General features: G+C 36.6%; 1 pseudogene; it reads right to left on the reverse strand.

Annotated features, from left to right (window-relative positions):
- Window positions 1-483: 483 nt before the first annotated feature.
- On the reverse strand, window positions 484-9243 carry LOC108324516 (uncharacterized; annotated as a pseudogene).
- Between the last annotated feature and the right edge of the window lie 518 nt (window positions 9244-9761).

Below are 9761 nucleotides of genomic sequence, written 5' to 3' on the forward strand. Positions count from 1 at the left end.
AACAGCAGATTCAATGATGGTTGGTTCAATCAAATGCACAAGAAAGATCCTAATCCACTAGATCTAGTTGCTGATTACCAACTAGCAGATTAATAAGTGACCTAAGACATGGCAAAGATTACAGCATGGTGCAAAACTGAAACAAAATTCTGTGACAGTAGTAAAATCCAGATTTAAATCAACTCAGCTACTGATTTTGCAAATTTGTGATTGATTGGAGTTACTATCACTTGAGACACAGTTGAAATCACTAGGAAAACTTGGACAACTCTTGAAAACCTTCAAATCTGGACGAAAATCAGATCGAAAAATGCAAACCCGATACAACGCAATGTGCTGCAGAATTTGAAACAAAATAGAGTGCAATGCTGTATAAGCTCCAATGATCAAAGCTGACTGATTGTCTTTGCTTTATAGATCAACATATAGCTTAGCAAATGCACACGACTCAATCAACAACGAAGAAATAAAGCTGGAACAGATTTAAACACTTGACAGCATGAAAACAGCAAAAACATTTGCACTAGACTTGACAGAAACTGAAATTGATTTATAAAGCTGAATATGAACTCAAACAAACAAAGTGCACCGATTAAAATGATGAAGAAACACTAAGGAACAACTGAATGAACACAAACATCCACAACAAACACGAAATCAAACCACAAAAGTGAGGAAAAAAAATCAAAGAGTGGCAAAACTGGAACAACACATGACGGAAGTGAAAAATGAATGAAAATGTGACTTATCTCTTGGAGACTTGCATGGACGAGCTGGCTCTTAATGCCAAATGATGGAAGCAGCTCCATGACGCGTAAAAGGATGCTTCAAGACGTAGAGAATGGCAGCGGATGGAAGATGACAGTGGATGTTCGAATGCACTCAAGGTATTTGTGAAATTGTCTGGTGTTGTTTGGATGAGTGTTTTGGTAACTTAGTAGGCTTTCCAAAGGGGAAAGGAGCTAGAGGAGGTGCTAGATAACAAAGCACAGAGGTGAAGTTGAGAGTAATAGCTGGAAATTGGCAGCATTTCTTTACTTCAATTCAAGTTACCATTACAAAGGATTTGGCTTCTCTTTTATAGATGAAGAGAAACGTGCCTAGCAAGCTACTGGACATATTAGCAATGTACATGAATTTCTATAAGAAGTGTGCAGGAGAAGCTATACAGCTGGCCACATGTTCCATACGGTAAACATTGAAAACATGCTTTAAAAGAAAGTGGAAACGCTGGTTTGCTTGGTTGGCCGTATGCTGTGTATCAACTTTGCTTTTCCAATCCAAAAAGCACTTCATTTCTTCCTTTCTTTACCTCATTTGCTTCCCTTAGCTCACCAAGCTTCTTTGGTTGATTGGCTATGGTTTTCCACTCTTATTCAACTTCCCTTTCTTAGTCTTAGTGTTAAGTTGATACTTCTTTGGATGGGAAGTCCCTAAAGGGATTGCCATCATGTAACCTTGTGAACTCTCATGTATTTGAATTGATTCTTAATAATATATGCTTTTTCATTAATTGTTAGAGTAATTAATCTGTGATTATTGCATGCTTTGCGTGGTGTATGAGTGCTGGGAGGTTCCTTACAATTCAGGTTCTTGTTGAATTACTTCGAAGAGTAATACTTCTCAGGGATGGGGGTATGATTCTTGGTCATCTTATGCTCTTGATCTTCATAATTAATTATTAGGAATGCTAGGAATTGTATGGACTCGTAATTAAGGACATACTTATTTCGCCGAGGGATCGAGTTTAAGTGATTTAGTGAGTGACGTTTGATGGACAAATTTATGATCACCAAAATATGATGTCACAAACTTGTTGAACAATCGGCAAGTATGACCGAATCGTTTCAAGTAATAAACTCGGTAAGACCAAGTATCGTTCTCCCAAAGGACTCACGGCCTAGTTTAGTTATGTGATTTGTTGATTAGCTAAGACTTAAGAACGAAATAATTGAATTTTGATATGCAAAAGACGAAAATAAACATGTATGCATGAGGTTGATCAATGGCAAAAGCAAAAGACAAGCACTTTCAATGAAATATATATATGAATATGTTGTTGGGGTTCAATTTCATCTTATCCACTCTCATATATTTTAGGAATTCAACATTCAAATCATCATTGTTAATGCCACTCTCTAAAGTACCTTTCAAGAAGGCTTCTCCTTAATTACGAGTTCATACAATTCCTAGCATTCCTAATAATTAGTTCATCAAGTGCAGGAGCTTAACGACAACCAATATAATATTGGGAGAAATTCCCTGGATCTAGACTTCCCCGTACGTTCCCGTATCGACAAAATCAATAATCATGCATTGAATGAGTTAAACAAAGCAAGCATTAAGCAAAGAGGAAAAAACCCTAACTAATGATGAAGGAAAGCATAAATCTTAGATTAAGATGCAAGCACAAATTCCATATATGAGAGCTTCAAAAGATTACATTGATTCCCCAACAAACATACAAGGTTTAGTTCACCATATTCATGGTGAACCTAGATGAACAATAATGAAAGAATGAAAGATAAAACCCTAGAAGGGTGAAGAGGTAGCCTGAGCATCCAAGATCCTCCTTCAAAGGGGTGGAAGAGAGAGTGTTTGCTTTGTTTCTGCCAAAGATACCAACCCTAAGACATCTAGGTCTTTAAGTAGGACATAAAAATAATAGAAAATGGGTCCAGGCCCAAACAGATCATAAAATCGCATAAAACTGGCCCAAAACTCGTCTGGTTGACTTTTTTCGTATTCTGGTTGACTGGTTGACTTTTTGGTTGACTGGTTGACTTTTCTGGTTGACTAGTTGACTTTTCTGGTTTTTGGTTGACTTTTCTTCCATCTCTCTCCTTCTTCACTTCTTTCACTAAATTCACCTTAAAACCTGCACAAAAACACTGAAATCAAGCATAAACCTGTCCAGCTCTCTTATTTATGAAAATATGGATAAAAGCATGATTTCAAGCTAGTTTCTAAGTGTAAAGGTTGCTTTTTGTGTCAGTTTTAAGCATGAAAATAACAGTTTTTCAACTGTTATCAACGTTCAAATTAATGCATAAAGAAGAATTCTTACATACATGAGAGGGAACTTGGTGAAATCTAACCCCAACAACATACTTATCTCATATTAAACAACATTTGTTCATCATTGTGCTACTCTGCTATCGATCAACTTGCTTTCATATTTAATTTTTTGATTTTGCATTTGAATCCAATGATCTCGTTTTCTTTAAGTCTTAATTAATCAAGTTATCACACGACTGTCTAGTGCCAAGAGTCTCTTGGGACACGATACGTGGTCTTACCATTTTATATTACTTGTGCGACTTGGTACACTTGTCGATCCATCAACAAGTTCTCTACCTTCTCTCTAAGAGTTCTAACTCCTGAGTCATCGCTTTGACGATCAGGAAGTACCCAATCGACCATGACAACAAGGTCTACAAATCTAACCGATCAGTTTCTTCAATAGAGCAAATAAGTTTCGACTCCTTTTTCCCCTTTCATTCCAAAATTTGTTTAATAGGAATATTGTATTGTTGCATGTGTAGTAGTGCATCTCCTACACGTTCTTGATTCATCTAGAGTTCTAAGGACTTTGTCCGTTTCCAATTTGGTGTTTCGTAGGTTCGTCTAGATATTTCATTGCGGTTCAAGTAATCAGCGGAGCATTTTGAGAAGTTTGGCAGTTGGTTTAGAGGTAAGGGAAGCTAGATAATTACTTTTAATTGAAGTATTTGGTGTGAGTTTGATGGTATATGAGGATTAAACTGTTTAGCTGGAAAATGTTGTTTTGTGTGTTAGTAATAATTTAAATAATTGGGTGAAATTCATGCTTTGTATGTTGATGGATGTTGTAAACATGTGGAATCTACGGTGTGTATGTTTATGATGTTGAAATTGATGTGGATGAAGTGAACTGTGCTAATTGAACTATTAAAGGAAAAGAGTAATCTTGGTTGTTGGTTATTTGGTCTAAAATAGGGACTAAGGTAGTGAAATGGTGAGAAATGGTTGATGAACTGATTGACTGAAGTTGGGGTTGGTTAGGAACTGGTTTGGTGATGGAAGCTTAGCCATGCTTAGAATGATCTGGGTCTTGCAGACAAAGCTTCAAAAACCGAGAACAGTATTGGTGTAGTGGATTGAAAATAGCAGTGTGGATGCAGCGGAAATTAAGTGAGATTGATTGATGGTTGGTGTGTTTGAGTGGAATGAGTATGTGTGGGAACCTCACAGCTCAGAAGGCCTTCCTACAATGGAAGGAAGCTAGAGGAAAGGGAAGAGAAAGTAGAGAGAATAAATGACTCAAGAGCAATAGGCTGGAAGTTAATTTCAGCAGCAATTTACTAAGCTCAAAAGTCCTTTACATGGTGAAAGAGGTCTCTTATTTATAGGGAAAGAAGAGCCTCAGATCTGAAATGACATTCAAAATGAAATGACAATGAAACTGAAATGAATGGCGCCAATTTTGGTTTGGGCAGCAGCTCACACAGCTCATGTGAATTCTTGGGCAGCAAGTTTGAAAATGGAAAGTGCCAAATTTTGTTTTGATGGTTTTGGTCAGCAACACACATGTAAAACACCTTTGTTTTATAGTTTGGGCAACAAGCTTTTCCCCCAAGTCTTTATATTGGCAGCTGCTTTTTATTAATCCTACAAAGCAAGGAAACATGTGCTTTTAATTATGGGAAAAAGAATCAATGTAAATTACCTTCCATAAAAGCAAAATGGTAGGTGATCCTTCTTCCTCTTGAATCCTCTTTGCCATGGCTCTAGTAAGAGGTCCAATGTGCGTCTTAGATGGTCTTCCATCAGACCCTCCCTCTTGAAATGGATCTGTCCTCAGATCTGATTCACCATGTTGATCATTCCCTATGAAAGGAATTAAATCGCAGATGTTAAAAGTATGACTGACACCATAACTTTCAGGGAGATCTAAGATGTATGCATTATCATTTATTCTTTTGACCACCTTGAATGGACCATCTCCTCTTGGACTAAGTTTGGATTTCCTTTGAGAGGGAAATCTTCCCTTTCTCAAATGAAGCCAAACTAGGTCTCCTTCTTCAAAAACTATTTTCTTTCTCCCTTTGTTGTATTCTGCATATTTTTGAGTTTGTTTTTCAATTTGGATTTTGACCTTCTCATGTAACTTCTTGATGAACTCTGCTTTAGAATTACCTTCTTTATGGAAAAAAGAAGATGATTCTGGAAGAGGTAGTAAATCAAGAGGTGTGATAGGGTTAAAGCCATAAACAACCTCAAAAGGAGAAAGATTAGTAGTTTTGTGGACTACTCTATTATAAGCAAATTCAATGTGAGGTAGATGTTCATCCCAAGATTTGTTATTACCTCTTAATATTACCCTTAATAGTGTAGATAAAGATCTATTTACTACTTTAGTTTGCCCATCAGTTTGTGGGTGACATGTAGTAGAAAATAGAAGTTTAGTTCCAAGCTTTTCCCATAAAGTTTTCCAAAAATGGCTTAGAAACTTCACATCTCTATCAGACACTATAGTTTTGGGTAAGCCATGCAATCTCACTATTTCTTTAAAGAAGAGTCTAGAGATATAGCTAGCATCATCTACTTTGTGGCAAAGTATAAAATGAGCCATTTTACTAAAACGATCTACTACCACAAATATAGAATCATACCCCCTTTGAGTTCTTGGCAATCCTAAGACAAAGTCCATGCTAAGGTCTTCCCAAGGGGTATTAGCTATAGGAAGAGGTGTATAGAGTCCATGAGGCATAATCTTGGACTTAGCTTGTAAACAAGCTATACATTTAAAACAATGCCTTTGAACATCTATTCTCATGTGTGGCCAATAAAATTTACTTTTCAAAATATTTAGAGTTTTATCAACTCCATGATGACCCATGAGACCTCCTCCATGACTCTCTTTGATAAGAAGTTTTCTAATGGATCCTTGGGGTATACAAAGTTTTCCTTTATTAAAAAGATACCCCTCAGAAAGATAGAATCCATTAAAAGGCTTCTTAAGACATGATGAATAAGTAGATGCAAATGTTTCATCATTTTCATATAAATCTTTTATGTCATCAAATCCTAATATTTGAGATCCTAGGGTTATTAACAATGCATGTCTTCTAGATAAAGCATCCGCAACAACATTAGTACTCCCCTTTTTGTGTTTGATGACATAGGGAAATTGCTCAAGATATTCCACCCACTTTGCATGCCTTTTGTTTAGCTTTGCTTGCCCTTTAATGTACTTGAGAGATTCATGATCAGTATGTATTATAAATTCTCTAGTTACCAAATAATGCTCCCAAGTTTTTAAAGCTCTAATGAGGGCATACAATTCTTTGTCATAGGTAGGATAGTTCAAAGTTGCCCCTCTAAGTTTTTCACTAAAATAAGCTTTGGGGTGTCCTCCTTGTATTAGAACAGCTCCTATACCTACCCTAGACGCATCACATTCTAGTTCAAAGGCTTTGGAAAAATCAGGTAAAACTAGAATAGGTGCATGTGTTAACTTGTGCTTCAAAGTTTCAAAAGACAACTCTTGCTTATCACCCCAAAGAAAAGGTTTGTCTTTCTTGACTAGCTCATTTAAAGGAGCGGCTATGGTGGAAAAGTCTTTCACAAATCTTTTATAAAAACTTGCTAGTCCATGAAAACTTCTCACCTCTCCTACATTTTTGGGAGTTGGCCATTCTTGTATAGCCTTGATCTTCTCTGGATCAACATGTACACCTTCTTTTCCAACTTTGAATCCAAGGAAAATCACACTTTCTTGACAAAAAGTACATTTGTCAAAGTTGGCAAAGAGATGATATTTTATAAGAAGAAGCAAGACTTTTCTGACATGGTTAAGATGTTCTTGAAGGCCTTGACTATAGATTAGGATATCATCAAAGTAGACCACTACAAACCTCCCTATGCATTCTCTAAGAACATGGTTCATTAACCTCATGAATGTACTTGGAGCATTGGTTAAGCCAAAGGGCATGACTAGCCATTCATACAAACCAAACTTGGTCTTAAAAGCAGTTTTCCATTCATCTCCCTCTTGAATTCTTATTTGATGATATCTGCTTTTGAGATCAATTTTGGTAAAAATGTTTGCTCCATGTAATTCATCCAACATGTCATCTAATCTAGGAATGGGGTGCCTATATTTGACAGTTATATTGTTGATGGCCCTACAATCTGTACACATCCTCCAAGATCCATCCTTCTTAGGAACCAACAACACAGGCACAGCACAAGGACTTAAACTCTTTTGGATCCACCCTTTATTCAACAATTCATTGACTTGTTTCTCTATTTCTTTTGTTTCCATGGGATTGGTCCTATAGGCTGGCCTATTAGGAAGGTTGGCCCCAGGCACTAAATCTATTTGATGTTCTATTCCTCTCAAAGGTGGTAATCCACTTGGTACCTCTTTAGGAAATACATCATCAAATTCTTTTAAAAGTTTTTGCAACCCCTTTGGTAGAGAACCAAGTTCATGATTTATTGAAACAAGTGCCTCTTTGCAATAGAGAAGAAAATGAGGTTGTCCAAGAACAAGATTTTTAGAAATGTTCAAAGTTTGAAGTTGGACAACTTCCTTATTTGAGGCATGGTTTAGGGTTTTCTCCTTTCCTTCTTTCCTACTTTTCTTTTCTCCATCCAACTTCTTTTTAAGAATTATTTGATCCTCTCTTACTTGTGAAGGTGTAAGAGGACACAAGATAATTTTCTTTCCCTTGTGTTGAATGGTGATTTTATTGGTGACTCCATCATGTAAAGCTTGCTTATCATATTGCCAAGGTCTTCGAAGTAATATGTGCCCAGCTTCCATTGGTACTATATCACAAACAATTTGATCTTCATATTTTCCAATGGAAATGGGTACTCTTACTTGTTCTTTAACTACTATTCCATCATCCTCTTTGATCCATTGAAGTTTGTAAGGTTTAGGATGAGGAGTAATGGTTAAGCCAAGCTTTTCTACCATTCTAGAACTACAACAGTTACAACAAGAACCACTATCCACAATCATTGAACATGTCTTTTCCAAAACTTTGCATCTTGTGTGAAATAGGTTCTCTCTTTGTGACTATTCTAATTCTACATGTTTACTTTCCAGGAGTCTCCTTACCATAAGTAAGTCACCATCACAAGGTAAAGCTTCTTCTTCTTCAGAAATGGATGTTTCAGACTCACTATATGGAGAACCCTCACTTTCACTCTCATGCTCAAGGATGTAAGTTGACCTTCTATTGCGGCACTCAGATGCATGGTGCCCTTTTTCCCCACATCTAAAGCACTTAGTCTCCTTACTCTTATGATCTCTTGAAGGTTCTTTGACTTTTTCTTTTCCTCTCTCTCTCTAACTTCTTCATATCTTGGCTTGGTTAGACTACCCTCCCTCTTATACTCTTTCTTATGGTTAGAACTATGAGGGTAATCTTTCTTGGTGAAGCTTTTCCTCTTGAGTTGTTGCTCTACCCTCACACAAAGTTGGACTAACTCATTGAGATCATTGTAGGGTATAAGTTCAACCCTATCTCTTATGTCATAGTTGAGTCCACTTTGAAACCTAGCAATTGTTATCCTAGGTTCTTCTCTTATCCCAACTCTCAACATGAGTAACTCCATTTTCTGTCTATATTCCTCAACACTCATGTTCCTTTGTTGGAGTTTGTGGAGCTTATCCATTAATTCCCTATCATAATAGGTTGGTACATGCCTTCTTCTCAAGGCAGTTCTCAACTCATTCCAATATCTGATGGGAGGTAAGTGTCTTAGCCTATGATCCTTGACCAAGGCTGTCCACCAAATTAAGGCATAGCCTTGAAAGCTTAGAGAAGCCATGGTGACTCTCCTTTCATCATCTATTTGGTGGCACTCAAACAATTGCTCAATTTTCATTTCCCACTCTAGATATTCTTCCACATCATCCTTTCCATGAAAAGAAGGAAGATCAATTTTGGGCTCTCTTGGATGGTGCTCTCTAACTCTATGATGTCTTCTAGGAGGCATTTGGTAGTGGTCATCATTGTGATGACTACTATTTTTCTCAAGCTCACTAGGAGAAGATGATGATTCTTCTCTTCTCCCATGGGAAGATCTCTCTTTTCTTTTGTCTTGATTATTCAAAAGTTGACTAATCATGTCTTTGAGCTCACTAATCTCTCTATCCCTTTGTTCAAATTTTTGTTGAAATTCCTCCCTTAAAGAACTCTCACTATTGGGTTTAATGCTACCTTGCACACTTGATTGACTCATTCTTGTCAAATGAAAAAGGTTTTCACAAGGTTTTCAAAATATTTGACAAGTAATGAGTGAAAAGATTTTCACAATTTTTTTCTTTGTTTTTGGTGAAATATTTCTAAAGAGATTCTAAAGGTGAAAGATGTTTCTAGGTAGCCCCCAGGAAGAAGAGGTGAGTCACTAATGGACAAGCTTAAAAACCAAGTTCTTCCTTAGCCAGAGTTTCCTTAGAGTTATCTTTTACCTAAGTTTCTACTTAGAAATTCTTCAAATTCTTTTCAAATGTTATGAAATGAACCTATAACCAAAGAAAGGTTGTCTAAATGCTATGCAATCCTATATATCACAGAGACAAAAAGATTAAGCAACAAAGTAATGAAAAAAATAAAGATGCAAGAATGTAAATGCTAAACGGCCCTAAGTGAAAGTGTAAGTGATACTTGGAGCCCCTTGACACACTTCCACACTAAAGAAAATGAAATTGGACTATTACAATGTTCAATTGTGAACTTGGAATTGCTTCAAGAGCATTT

This window comes from Vigna angularis, chromosome 5 (genome assembly GCF_016808095.1).
Source record: "Vigna angularis cultivar LongXiaoDou No.4 chromosome 5, ASM1680809v1, whole genome shotgun sequence".
Lineage (NCBI taxonomy): Eukaryota > Viridiplantae > Streptophyta > Magnoliopsida > Fabales > Fabaceae > Vigna > Vigna angularis.